Below are 14,944 nucleotides of genomic sequence, written 5' to 3'. Positions count from 1 at the left end.
ACTCAGGATTCTGTAAAAGCATACCCCAATGAGGATGTGTGTTGACTTATAGCTTCCTGTGCCAACCGGAAGTGCCATAATTGGTGTCTCAATGGCTGTTTCGAGGGGTTAAAAAATTCAGATCTTTCCAAAACTTCATATATGTGATTAGGCAACCCCCATGAACTGTAAATCAGTCATTTTTCCCATAAAATTTCAAAGGAAAACTAAATCACACAGACACACAACTTGGAAGGAGGGACGTATGGGGTGCGTAGAGACAGACAGTGCCTGCAATAGTTAACTTTGTTCGAGCTAAAAAAGAACCGTCAGACCTAGAGTTCAGAAACTTTAGAAACCTGTTCTAGACCTCAGGTCGATAGTGCGTGGTGAGTTAGGTGGCTCTAGAAGGTTCTCGGACCGAGAAACAGCCTCGTACATTTGCAATGACTTCAATTCATTTTGACCATTACGAAAATGACGACATTTAGAAAAGTCTCAGAGACGCAAGGCTAGGTGCATTGAAACCGGCTCGGCCCATAGAGATGGACCCCAATGGATCCGGGATCGTGAATACAGACTCAAGCTCATTACCATAACGCAACGTTAACTATTCATGAAAATCGCAAATGAAATGAAATAAATATGCCATCTCTGAAACTTAGCCTTTTGTAAACAACACTGTCATCTCAGATTTTCAAAATATGCTTCTCAACCATAGGAAAACAATAATTTGTGTAAAAGTAGCTAGCTAGCGTAGCATTTAGCGTTAGCATTAGCGTTAGCATCCAGCACGCAACATTTCAACAAAAACATAAAAGCCTTCAAATAAAATCATTTACCTTTGAAGAACTTCGGATGTTTTCAATGAGGAGACTCTCAGTTCAATAGCAAATGCTCAGTTATTCCAAAAAGATTCTTTGTGTATTAGAAATAGCTCCGTTTTGTACATCACATTTGGCTACCAAAAAAACCCGAAAATTCAGTCCTCAAAACGCAAACTTTTTTCCAAATTAACTCCATAATATCGACTGAAAACATGGCAAACGTTGTTTAGAATCAACCCTCAAGTTGTTTTTCACATATCTCTTCGATGATATATCGTTCGTGGAAGCATGGTTTCTCCTCTCAATCAAATGGAAAAATACTTGCACCTGGCTTTGCGCACCAATTTCGACGCAGGACACCAGGCGGACACTTGGAAAATGTAGTCTCTTATGGTCAATCTTCCAATGATATGCCTATAGAATGAGTTCTGGGGCACTTACAGACAATATCTTTGCAGATTCTGAAACTTCAGAGTGTTTTCTTTCCAAAACTGTCAATAATATGCATAGTCGAGCATCTTTTCGTGACAAAATATTGCGCTTAAAACGGGAACGTTTTTTATCCAAAAATGAAATAGCGCCCCTAGAGATCCAACAGGTTTTAACAGTTAAAAGGTGTTTACATCAAACAGTTTGCATTGACTTCTCTCCCCATAGGAATACATTGCCTGCACCCCTAAATTCAACCTGAAGCCTATGTGGGTTATGAATGCCATATGAACCTGTCTTCGATGACAGTCCATCAGGCCACTATGAGGTCTACCTGTGTTGATTCTAAGCTTCCTGGAGCAACCGGAAGTGGTTAAAATCCCCCTAAAAGTGTATATCTATACCCTGCCTGCAGTTTGCTAGAAATAGTGCATTCAACCCTGTGTAAATCAGTCAGTTCTTAACGTAAAGACTTAAAACTCAGGATTCTGTAAAAGCATACCCCAATGAGGATGTGTGTTGACTTATAGCTTCCTGTGCCAACCGGAAGTGCCATAATTGGTGTCTCAATGGCTGTTTCGAGGGGTTAAAAAATTCAGATCTTTCCAAAACTTCATATATGTGATTAGGCAACCCCCATGAACTGTAAATCAGTCAGTTTTCCCATAAAATTTCAAAGGAAAACTAAATCACACAGACACACAACTTGGAAGGAGGGACGTATGGGGTGCGTAGAGACAGACAGTGCCTGCAATAGTTAACTTTGTTCGAGCTAAAAAAGAACCGTCAGACCTAGAGTTCAGAAACTTTAGAAACCTGTTCTAGACCTCAGGTCGATAGTGCGTGGTGAGTTAGGTGGCTCTAGAAGGTTCTCGGACCGAAAAACAGCCTCGTACATTTGCAATGACTTCAATTCATTTTGACCATTACGAAAATGACGACATTTAGAAAAGTCTCAGAGACGCAAGGCTAGGTGCATTGAAACCGGCTCGGCCCATAGAGATGGACCCCAATGGATCCGGGATCGTGAATACAGACTCAAGCTCATTACCATAACGCAACGTTAACTATTCATGAAAATCGCAAATGAAATGAAATAAATATGCCATCTCTCAAGCTTAGCCTTTTGTAAACAACACTGTCATCTCAGATTTTCAAAATATGCTTCTCAACCATAGGAAAACAATCATTTGTGTAAAAGTAGCTAGCTAGCGTAGCATTTAGCGTTAGCATTAGCGTTAGCATCCAGCACGCAACATTTCAACAAAAACATAAAAGCCTTCAAATAAAATAATTTACCTTTGAAGAACTTCGGATGTTTTCAATGAGGAGACTCTCAGTTCGATAGCAAATGCTCAGTTATTCCAAAAAGATTCTTTGTGTATTAGAAATAGCTCCGTTTTGTACATCACATTTGGCTACCAAAAAAACCCGAAAATTCAGTCCTCAAAACGCAAACTTTTTTCCAAATTAACTCCATAATATCGACTGAAAACATGGCAAACGTTGTTTAGAATCAACCCTCAAGTTGTTTTTCACATATCTCTTCGATGATATATCGTTCGTGGAAGCATGGTTTCTCCTCTCAATCAAATGGAAAAATACTTGCACCTGGCTTTGCGCACCAATTTCGACGCAGGACACCAGGCGGACACTTGGAAAATGTAGTCTCTTATGGTCAATCTTCCAATGATATGCCTATAGAATGAGTTCTGGGGCACTTACAGACAATATCTTTGCAGATTCTGAAACTTCAGAGTGTTTTCTTTCCAAAACTGTCAATACTATGCATAGTCGAGCATCTTTTCGTGACAAAATATTGCGCTTAAAACGGGAACGTTTTTTATCCAAAAATGAAATAGCGCCCCTAGAGATCCAACAGGCTTTAACAGTTAAAAGGTGTTTACATCAAACAGTTTGCATTGACTTCTCTCCCCATAGGAATACATTGCCTGCACCCCTAAATTCAACCTGAAGCCTATGTGGGTTATGAATGCCATATGAACCTGTCTTCGATGACAGTCCATCAGGCCACTATGAGGTCTACCTGTGTTGATTCTAAGCTTCCTGGAGCAACCGGAAGTGGTTAAAATCCCCCTAAAAGTGTATATCTATACCCTGCCTGCAGTTTGCTAGAAATAGTGCATTCAACCCTGTGTAAATCAGTCAGTTCTTAACGTAAAGACTTAAAACTCAGGATTCTGTAAAAGCATACCCCAATGAGGATGTGTGTTGACTTATAGCTTCCTGTGCCAACCGGAAGTGCCATAATTGGTGTCTCAATGGCTGTTTCGAGGGGTTAAAAAATTCAGATCTTTCCAAAACTTCATATATGTGATTAGGCAACCCCCATGAACTGTAAATCAGTCAGTTTTCCCATAAAATTTCAAAGGAAAACTAAATCACACAGACACACAACTTGGAAGGAGGGACGTATGGGGTGCGTAGAGACAGACAGTGCCTGCAATAGTTAACTTTGTTCGAGCTAAAAAAGAACCGTCAGACCTAGAGTTCAGAAACCTGTTCTAGACCTCAGGTCGATAGTGCGTGGTGAGTTAGGTGGCTCTAGAAGGTTCTCGGACCGAGAAACAGCCTCGTACATTTGCAATGACTTCAATTCATTTTGACCATTACGAAAATGACGACATTTAGAAAAGTCTCAGAGACGCAAGGCTAGGTGCATTGAAACCGGCTCGGCCCATAGAGATGGACCCCAATGGATCCGGGATCGTGAATACAGACTCAAGCTCATTACCATAACGCAACGTTAACTATTCATGAAAATCGCAAATGAAATGAAATAAATATGCCATCTCTCAAGCTTAGCCTTTTGTAAACAACACTGTCATCTCAGATTTTCAAAATATGCTTCTCAACCATAGGAAAACAATCATTTGTGTAAAAGTAGCTAGCTAGCGTAGCATTTAGCGTTAGCATTAGCGTTAGCATCCAGCACGCAACATTTCAACAAAAACATAAAAGCCTTCAAATAAAATAATTTACCTTTGAAGAACTTCGGATGTTTTCAATGAGGAGACTCTCAGTTCGATAGCAAATGCTCAGTTATTCCAAAAAGATTCTTTGTGTATTAGAAATAGCTCCGTTTTGTACATCACATTTGGCTACCAAAAAAACCCGAAAATTCAGTCCTCAAAACGCAAACTTTTTTCCAAATTAACTCCATAATATCGACTGAAAACATGGCAAACGTTGTTTAGAATCAACCCTCAAGTTGTTTTTCACATATCTCTTCGATGATATATCGTTCGTGGAAGCATGGTTTCTCCTCTCAATCAAATGGAAAAATACTTGCACCTGGCTTTGCGCACCAATTTCGACGCAGGACACCAGGCGGACACTTGGAAAATGTAGTCTCTTATGGTCAATCTTCCAATGATATGCCTATAGAATGAGTTCTGGGGCACTTACAGACAATATCTTTGCAGATTCTGAAACTTCAGAGTGTTTTCTTTCCAAAACTGTCAATAATATGCATAGTCGAGCATCTTTTCGTGACAAAATATTGCGCTTAAAACGGGAACGTTTTTTATCCAAAAATGAAATAGCGCCCCTAGAGATCCAACAGGTTTTAACAGTTAAAAGGTGTTTACATCAAACAGTTTGCATTGACTTCTCTCCCCATAGGAATACATTGCCTGCACCCCTAAATTCAACCTGAAGCCTATGTGGGTTATGAATGCCATATGAACCTGTCTTCGATGACAGTCCATCAGGCCACTATGAGGTCTACCTGTGTTGATTCTAAGCTTCCTGGAGCAACCGGAAGTGGTTAAAATCCCCCTAAAAGTGTATATCTATACCCTGCCTGCAGTTTGCTAGAAATAGTGCATTCAACCCTGTGTAAATCAGTCAGTTCTTAACGTAAAGACTTAAAACTCAGGATTCTGTAAAAGCATACCCCAATGAGGATGTGTGTTGACTTATAGCTTCCTGTGCCAACCGGAAGTGCCATAATTGGTGTCTCAATGGCTGTTTCGAGGGGTTAAAAAATTCAGATCTTTCCAAAACTTCATATATGTGATTAGGCAACCCCCATGAACTGTAAATCAGTCAGTTTTCCCATAAAATTTCAAAGGAAAACTAAATCACACAGACACACAACTTGGAAGGAGGGACGTATGGGGTGCGTAGAGACAGACAGTGCCTGCAATAGTTAACTTTGTTCGAGCTAAAAAAGAACCGTCAGACCTAGAGTTCAGAAACCTGTTCTAGACCTCAGGTCGATAGTGCGTGGTGAGTTAGGTGGCTCTAGAAGGTTCTCGGACCGAGAAACAGCCTCGTACATTTGCAATGACTTCAATTCATTTTGACCATTACGAAAATGACGACATTTAGAAAAGTCTCAGAGACGCAAGGCTAGGTGCATTGAAACCGGCTCGGCCCATAGAGATGGACCCCAATGGATCCGGGATCGTGAATACAGACTCAAGCTCATTACCATAACGCAACGTTAACTATTCATGAAAATCGCAAATGAAATGAAATAAATATGCCATCTCTCAAGCTTAGCCTTTTGTAAACAACACTGTCATCTCAGATTTTCAAAATATGCTTCTCAACCATAGGAAAACAATCATTTGTGTAAAAGTAGCTAGCTAGCGTAGCATTTAGCGTTAGCAATAGCGTTAGCATCCAGCACGCAACATTTCAACAAAAACATAAAAGCCTTCAAATAAAATAATTTACCTTTGAAGAACTTCGGATGTTTTCAATGAGGAGACTCTCAGTTAGATAGCAAATGCTCAGTTATTCCAAAAAGATTCTTTGTGTATTAGAAATAGCTCCGTTTTGTACATCACATTTGGCTACCAAAAAACCCCGAAAATTCAGTCCTCAAAACGCGAACTTTTTTCCAAATTAACTCCATAATATCGACTGAAAACATGGCAAACGTTGTTTAGAATCAACCCTCAAGTTGTTTTTCACATATCTCTTTGATGATATATCGTTCGTGGAAGCATGGTTTCTCCTCTCAATCAAATGGAAAAATACTTGCACCTGGCTTTGCGCACCAATTTCGACGCAGGACACCAGGCGGACACTTGGAAAATGTAGTCTCTTATGGTCAATCTTCCAATGATATGCCTATAGAATGAGTTCTGGGGCACTTACAGACAATATCTTTGCAGATTCTGAAACTTCAGAGTGTTTTCTTTCCAAAACTGTCAATAATATGCATAGTCGAGCATCTTTTCGTGACAAAATATTGCGCTTAAAACGGGAACGTTTTTTATCCAAAAATGAAATAGCGTCCCTAGAGATCCAACAGGTTTTAACAGTTAAAAGGTGTTTACATCAAACAGTTTGCATTGACTTCTCTCCCCATAGGAATACATTGCCTGCACCCCTAAATTCAACCTGAAGCCTATGTGGGTTATGAATGCCATATGAACCTGTCTTCGATGACAGTCCATCAGGCCACTATGAGGTCTACCTGTGTTGATTCTAAGCTTCCTGGAGCAACCGGAAGTGGTTAAAATCCCCCTAAAAGTGTATATCTATACCCTGCCTGCAGTTTGCTAGAAATAGTGCATTCAACCCTGTGTAAATCAGTCAGTTCTTAACGTAAAGACTTAAAACTCAGGATTCTGTAAAAGCATACCCCAATGAGGATGTGTGTTGACTTATAGCTTCCTGTGCCAACCGGAAGTGCCATAATTGGTGTCTCAATGGCTGTTTCGAGGGGTTAAAAAATTCAGATCTTTCCAAAACTTCATATATGTGATTAGGCAACCCCCATGAACTGTAAATCAGTCATTTTTCCCATAAAATTTCAAAGGAAAACTAAATCACACAGACACACAACTTGGAAGGAGGGACGTATGGGGTGCGTAGAGACAGACAGTGCCTGCAATAGTTAACTTTGTTCCAGCTAAAAAAGAACCGTCAGACCTAGAGTTCAGAAACCTGTTCTAGACCTCAGGTCGATAGTGCGTGGTGAGTTAGGTGGCTCTAGAAGGTTCTCGGACCGAGAAACAGCCTCGTACATTTGCAATGACTTCAATTCATTTTGACCATTACGAAAATGACGACATTTAGAAAAGTCTCAGAGACGCAAGGCTAGGTGCATTGAAACCGGCTCGGCCCATAGAGATGGACCCCAATGGATCCGGGATCGTGAATACAGACTCAAGCTCATTACCATAACGCAACGTTAACTATTCATGAAAATCGCAAATGAAATGAAATAAATATGCCATCTCTCAAGCTTAGCCTTTTGTAAACAACACTGTCATCTCAGATTTTCAAAATATGCTTCTCAACCATAGGAAAACAATCATTTGTGTAAAAGTAGCTAGCTAGCGTAGCATTTAGCGTTAGCATTAGCGTTAGCATCCAGCACGCAACATTTCAACAAAAACATAAAAGCCTTCAAATAAAATAATTTACCTTTGAAGAACTTCGGATGTTTTCAATGAGGAGACTCTCAGTTAGATAGCAAATGCTCAGTTATTCCAAAAAGATTCTTTGTGTATTAGAAATAGCTTCGTTTTGTACATCACATTTGGCTACCAAAAAAACCCGAAAATTCAGTCCTCAAAACGCAAACTTTTTTCCAAATTAACTCCATAATATCGACTGAAAACATGGCAAACGTTGTTTAGAATCAACCCTCAAGTTGTTTTTCACATATCTCTTCGATGATATATCGTTCGTGGAAGCATGGTTTCTCCTCTCAATCAAATGGAAAAATACTTGCACCTGGCTTTGCGCACCAATTTCGACGCAGGACACCAGGCGGACACTTGGAAAATGTAGTCTCTTATGGTCAATCTTCCAATGATATGCCTATAGAATGAGTTCTGGGGCACTTACAGACAATATCTTTGCAGATTCTGAAACTTCAGAGTGTTTTCTTTCCAAAACTGTCAATAATATGCATAGTCGAGCATCTTTTCGTGACAAAATATTGCGCTTAAAACGGGAACGTTTTTTATCCAAAAATGAAATAGCGCCCCTAGAGATCCAACAGGTTTTAACAGTTAAAAGGTGTTTACATCAAACAGTTTGCATTGACTTCTCTCCCCATAGGAATACATTGCCTGCACCCCTAAATTCAACCTGAAGCCTATGTGGGTTATGAATGCCATATGAACCTGTCTTCGATGACAGTCCATCAGGCCACTATGAGGTCTACCTGTGTTGATTCTAAGCTTCCTGGAGCAACCGGAAGTGGTTAAAATCCCCCTAAAAGTGTATATCTATACCCTGCCTGCAGTTTGCTAGAAATAGTGCATTCAACCCTGTGTAAATCAGTCAGTTCTTAACGTAAAGACTTCAAACTCAGGATTCTGTAAAAGCATACCCCAATGAGGATGTGTGTTGACTTATAGCTTCCTGTGCCAACCGGAAGTGCCATAATTGGTGTCTCAATGGCTGTTTCGAGGGGTTAAAAAATTCAGATCTTTCCAAAACTTCATATATGTGATTAGGCAACCCCCATGAACTGTAAATCAGTCAGTTTTCCCATAAAATTTCAAAGGAAAACTAAATCACACAGACACACAACTTGGAAGGAGGGACGTATGGGGTGCGTAGAGACAGACAGTGCCTGCAATAGTTAACTTTGTTCCAGCTAAAAAAGACGTCAGACCTAGAGTTCAGAAACCTGTTCTAGACCTCAGGTCGATAGTGCGTGGTGAGTTAGGTGGCTCTAGAAGGTTCTCGGACCGAGAAACAGCCTCGTACATTTGCAATGACTTCAATTCATTTTGACCATTACGAAAATGACGACATTTAGAAAAGTCTCAGAGACGCAAGGCTAGGTGCATTGAAACCGGCTCGGCCCATAGAGATGGACCCCAATGGATCCGGGATCGTGAATACAGACTCAAGCTCATTACCATAACGCAACGTTAACTATTCATGAAAATCGCAAATGAAATGAAATAAATATGCCATCTCTCAAGCTTAGCCTTTTGTAAACAACACTGTCATCTCAGATTTTCAAAATATGCTTCTCAACCATAGGAAAACAATCATTTGTGTAAAAGTAGCTAGCTAGCGTAGCATTTAGCGTTAGCATTAGCGTTAGCATCCAGCACGCAACATTTCAACAAAAACATAAAAGCCTTCAAATAAAATAATTTACCTTTGAAGAACTTCGGATGTTTTCAATGAGGAGACTCTCAGTTAGATAGCAAATGCTCAGTTATTCCAAAAAGATTCTTTGTGTATTAGAAATAGCTCCGTTTTGTACATCACATTTGGCTACCAAAAAAACCCGAAAATTCAGTCCTCAAAACGCAAACTTTTTTCCAAATTAACTCCATAATATCGACTGAAAACATGGCAAACGTTGTTTAGAATCAACCCTCAAGTTGTTTTTCACATATCTCTTTGATGATATATCGTTCGTGGAAGCATGGTTTCTCCTCTCAATCAAACGGAAAAATACTTGCACCTGGCTTTGCGCACCAATTTCGACGCAGGACACCAGGCGGACACTTGGAAAATGTAGTCTCTTATGGTCAATCTTCCAATGATATGCCTATAGAATGAGTTCTGGGGCACTTACAGACAATATCTTTGCAGATTCTGAAACTTCAGAGTGTTTTCTTTCCAAAACTGTCAATAATATGCATAGTCGAGCATCTTTTCGTGACAAAATATTGCGCTTAAAACGGGAACGTTTTTTATCCAAAAATGAAATAGCGCCCCTAGAGATCCAACAGGTTTTAACAGTTAAAAGGTGTTTACATCAAACAGTTTGCATTGACTTCTCTCCCCATAGGAATACATTGCCTGCACCCCTAAATTCAACCTGAAGCCTATGTGGGTTATGAATGCCATATGAACCTGTCTTCGATGACAGTCCATCAGGCCACTATGAGGTCTACCTGTGTTGATTCTAAGCTTCCTGGAGCAACCGGAAGTGGTTAAAATCCCCCTAAAAGTGTATATCTATACCCTGCCTGCAGTTTGCTAGAAATAGTGCATTCAACCCTGTGTAAATCAGTCAGTTCTTAACGTAAAGACTTAAAACTCAGGATTCTGTAAAAGCATACCCCCATGAGGATGTGTGTTGACTTATAGCTTCCTGTGCCAACCGGAAGTGCCATAATTGGTGTCTCAATGGCTGTTTCGAGGGGTTAAAAAATTCAGATCTTTCCAAAACTTCATATATGTGATTAGGCAACCCCCATGAACTGTAAATCAGTCATTTTTCCCATAAAATTTCAAAGGAAAACTAAATCACACAGACACACAACTTGGAAGGAGGGACGTATGGGGTGCGTAGAGACAGACAGTGCCTGCAATAGTTAACTTTGTTTGAGCTAAAAAAGAACCGTCAGACCTAGAGTTCAGAAACTTTAGAAACCTGTTCTAGACCTCAGGTCGATAGTGCGTGGTGAGTTAGGTGGCTCTAGAAGGTTCTCGGACCGAGAAACAGCCTCGTACATTTGCAATGACTTCAATTCATTTTGACCATTACGAAAATGACGACATTTAGAAAAGTCTCAGAGACGCAAGGCTAGGTGCATTGAAACCGGCTCGGCCCATAGAGATGGACCCCAATGGATCCGGGATCGTGAATACAGACTCAAGCTCATTACCATAACGCAACGTTAACTATTCATGAAAATCGCAAATGAAATGAAATAAATATGCCATCTCTCAAGCTTAGCCTTTTGTAAACAACACTGTCATCTCAGATTTTCAAAATATGCTTCTCAACCATAGGAAAACAATCATTTGTGTAAAAGTAGCTAGCTAGCGTAGCATTTAGCGTTAGCATTAGCGTTAGCATCCAGCACGCAACATTTCAACAAAAACATAAAAGCCTTCAAATAAAATAATTTACCTTTGAAGAACTTCGGATGTTTTCAATGAGGAGACTCTCAGTTAGATAGCAAATGCTCAGTTATTCCAAAAAGATTCTTTGTGTATTAGAAATAGCTCCGTTTTGTACATCACATTTGGCTACCAAAAAAACCCGAAAATTCAGTCCTCAAAACGCAAACTTTTTTCCAAATTAACTCCATAATATCGACTGAAAACATGGCAAACGTTGTTTAGAATCAACCCTCAAGTTGTTTTTCACATATCTCTTTGATGATATATCGTTCGTGGAAGCATGGTTTCTCCTCTCAATCAAACGGAAAAATACTTGCACCTGGCTTTGCGCACCAATTTCGACGCAGGACACCAGGCGGACACTTGGAAAATGTAGTCTCTTATGGTCAATCTTCCAATGATATGCCTATAGAATGAGTTCTGGGGCACTTACAGACAATATCTTTGCAGATTCTGAAACTTCAGAGTGTTTTCTTTCCAAAACTGTCAATAATATGCATAGTCGAGCATCTTTTCGTGACAAAATATTGCGCTTAAAACGGGAACGTTTTTTATCCAAAAATGAAATAGCGCCCCTAGAGATCCAACAGGTTTTAACAGTTAAAAGGTGTTTACATCAAACAGTTTGCATTGACTTCTCTCCCCATAGGAATACATTGCCTGCACCCCTAAATTCAACCTGAAGCCTATGTGGGTTATGAATGCCATATGAACCTGTCTTCGATGACAGTCCATCAGGCCACTATGAGGTCTACCTGTGTTGATTCTAAGCTTCCTGGAGCAACCGGAAGTGGTTAAAATCCCCCTAAAAGTGTATATCTATACCCTGCCTGCAGTTTGCTAGAAATAGTGCATTCAACCCTGTGTAAATCAGTCAGTTCTTAACGTAAAGACTTAAAACTCAGGATTCTGTAAAAGCATACCCCCATGAGGATGTGTGTTGACTTATAGCTTCCTGTGCCAACCGGAAGTGCCATAATTGGTGTCTCAATGGCTGTTTCGAGGGGTTAAAAAATTCAGATCTTTCCAAAACTTCATATATGTGATTAGGCAACCCCCATGAACTGTAAATCAGTCATTTTTCCCATAAAATTTCAAAGGAAAACTAAATCACACAGACACACAACTTGGAAGGAGGGACGTATGGGGTGCGTAGAGACAGACAGTGCCTGCAATAGTTAACTTTGTTTGAGCTAAAAAAGAACCGTCAGACCTAGAGTTCAGAAACTTTAGAAACCTGTTCTAGACCTCAGGTCGATAGTGCGTGGTGAGTTAGGTGGCTCTAGAAGGTTCTCGGACCGAGAAACAGCCTCGTACATTTGCAATGACTTCAATTCATTTTGACCATTACGAAAATGACGACATTTAGAAAAGTCTCAGAGACGCAAGGCTAGGTGCATTGAAACCGGCTCGGCCCATAGAGATGGACCCCAATGGATCCGGGATCGTGAATACAGACTCAAGCTCATTACCATAACGCAACGTTAACTATTCATGAAAATCGCAAATGAAATGAAATAAATATGCCATCTCTCAAGCTTAGCCTTTTGTAAACAACACTGTCATCTCAGATTTTCAAAATATGCTTCTCAACCATAGGAAAACAATCATTTGTGTAAAAGTAGCTAGCTAGCGTAGCATTTAGCGTTAGCAATAGCGTTAGCATCCAGCACGCAACATTTCAACAAAAACATAAAAGCCTTCAAATAAAATAATTTACCTTTGAAGAACTTCGGATGTTTTCAATGAGGAGACTCTCAGTTAGATAGCAAATGCTCAGTTATTCCAAAAAGATTCTTTGTGTATTAGAAATAGCTCCGTTTTGTACATCACATTTGGCTACCAAAAAACCCCGAAAATTCAGTCCTCAAAACGCGAACTTTTTTCCAAATTAACTCCATAATATCGACTGAAAACATGGCAAACGTTGTTTAGAATCAACCCTCAAGTTGTTTTTCACATATCTCTTTGATGATATATCGTTCGTGGAAGCATGGTTTCTCCTCTCAATCAAATGGAAAAATACTTGCACCTGGCTTTGCGCACCAATTTCGACGCAGGACACCAGGCGGACACTTGGAAAATGTAGTCTCTTATGGTCAATCTTCCAATGATATGCCTATAGAATGAGTTCTGGGGCACTTACAGACAATATCTTTGCAGATTCTGAAACTTCAGAGTGTTTTCTTTCCAAAACTGTCAATAATATGCATAGTCGAGCATCTTTTCGTGACAAAATATTGCGCTTAAAACGGGAACGTTTTTTATCCAAAAATGAAATAGCGTCCCTAGAGATCCAACAGGTTTTAACAGTTAAAAGGTGTTTACATCAAACAGTTTGCATTGACTTCTCTCCCCATAGGAATACATTGCCTGCACCCCTAAATTCAACCTGAAGCCTATGTGGGTTATGAATGCCATATGAACCTGTCTTCGATGACAGTCCATCAGGCCACTATGAGGTCTACCTGTGTTGATTCTAAGCTTCCTGGAGCAACCGGAAGTGGTTAAAATCCCCCTAAAAGTGTATATCTATACCCTGCCTGCAGTTTGCTAGAAATAGTGCATTCAACCCTGTGTAAATCAGTCAGTTCTTAACGTAAAGACTTAAAACTCAGGATTCTGTAAAAGCATACCCCAATGAGGATGTGTGTTGACTTATAGCTTCCTGTGCCAACCGGAAGTGCAATAATTGGTGTCTCAATGGCTGTTTCGAGGGGTTAAAAAATTCAGATCTTTCCAAAACTTCATATATGTGATTAGGCGACCCCCATTTTTCCCATAAAATGTCAAAGGAAAACTAAATCACACAGACACACAACTTGGAAGGAGGGACGTATGGGGTGCGTAGAGACAGACAGTGCCTGCAATAGTTAACTTTGTTCGAGCTAAAAAAGAACAGTCAGACCTAGAGTTCAGAAACTTTAGAAACCTGTTCTAGACAGACCTCAGGTCGATAGTGTGTGGTGAGTTAGGTGGCTCTAGAAGGTTCTCGGACCGAGAAACAGCCTCGTACATTTGCAATGACTTCAATTCATTTTGACCATTACGAAAATGACGACATTTAGAAAAGTCTCAGAGACGCAAGGCTAGGTGCATTGAAACCGGCTCGGCCCATAGAGACGGACCCCAACGTTTCTGTCCGATAGCTCATTCAAGGACCCCGTAGCAAGGCATGGAAAAACGTGGATTTTCAGCACCAACTAGGGTTTTGCTCGGGCACCGTAGGACCTATCGAGCCGAAACTCGAGATTCGGGGTCGCCTCACATAGGCCTACACATAATGTCAGATCTGGACCCGCAGCTAGAACGTAACTATGTGTTTTACGTTTTTATTAGGTTTTAAACTGAAGGCGCTGTGAATTATAGAATCATTAACGTAAATCCATTTATTTCAGCAATCAAGTGCATTTTGGAAGCTAATTTATTTCATGCGTCTGGATGCTTGGGTGGACATATCATCCTCATATGTTATAGTTGGCTTCTAAATGAGTTGGAAAAAGTGGGTTTGGTGTCAATTGATATCAGTTTGGTGTCAGAATGACATCTAATTGACTGATGGACACTGACTTGCTAGTTGACTTTTGTACATTTGCAATATGTTTAAACGGAGAGGGACCATCACCAAAATGGCATTCTGAAATCAACACAAAAAATGGCATCACCATAGTCTCCAGACTGTGCCGAGTTCAACGAGACGCCCCGCTTGACCGTAGCTCGCTCAAAATGAAGCCTGGCCCTAAATGTCATTTGCTTTTGGGTGACAGTGAGAGAACCGTTAGGGTGAGAAGCACAATTCGACGTCAGGTACGTTCCTGAGGTCCTCCCGATCCGTGCAAGCCTAACCTTGACCATGTGGCATTAACCCGTAACAGTTAAAAGGCATTACC

This window comes from Oncorhynchus mykiss, chromosome 1 (genome assembly GCF_057628025.1).
Source record: "Oncorhynchus mykiss isolate SJ-2025 chromosome 1, ASM5762802v1, whole genome shotgun sequence".
Taxonomy (NCBI): Eukaryota; Metazoa; Chordata; class Actinopteri; order Salmoniformes; family Salmonidae; genus Oncorhynchus; species Oncorhynchus mykiss.
The sequence above is the reverse complement of the archived record's forward strand: the minus strand, read 5'-3'. Positions refer to the sequence as shown.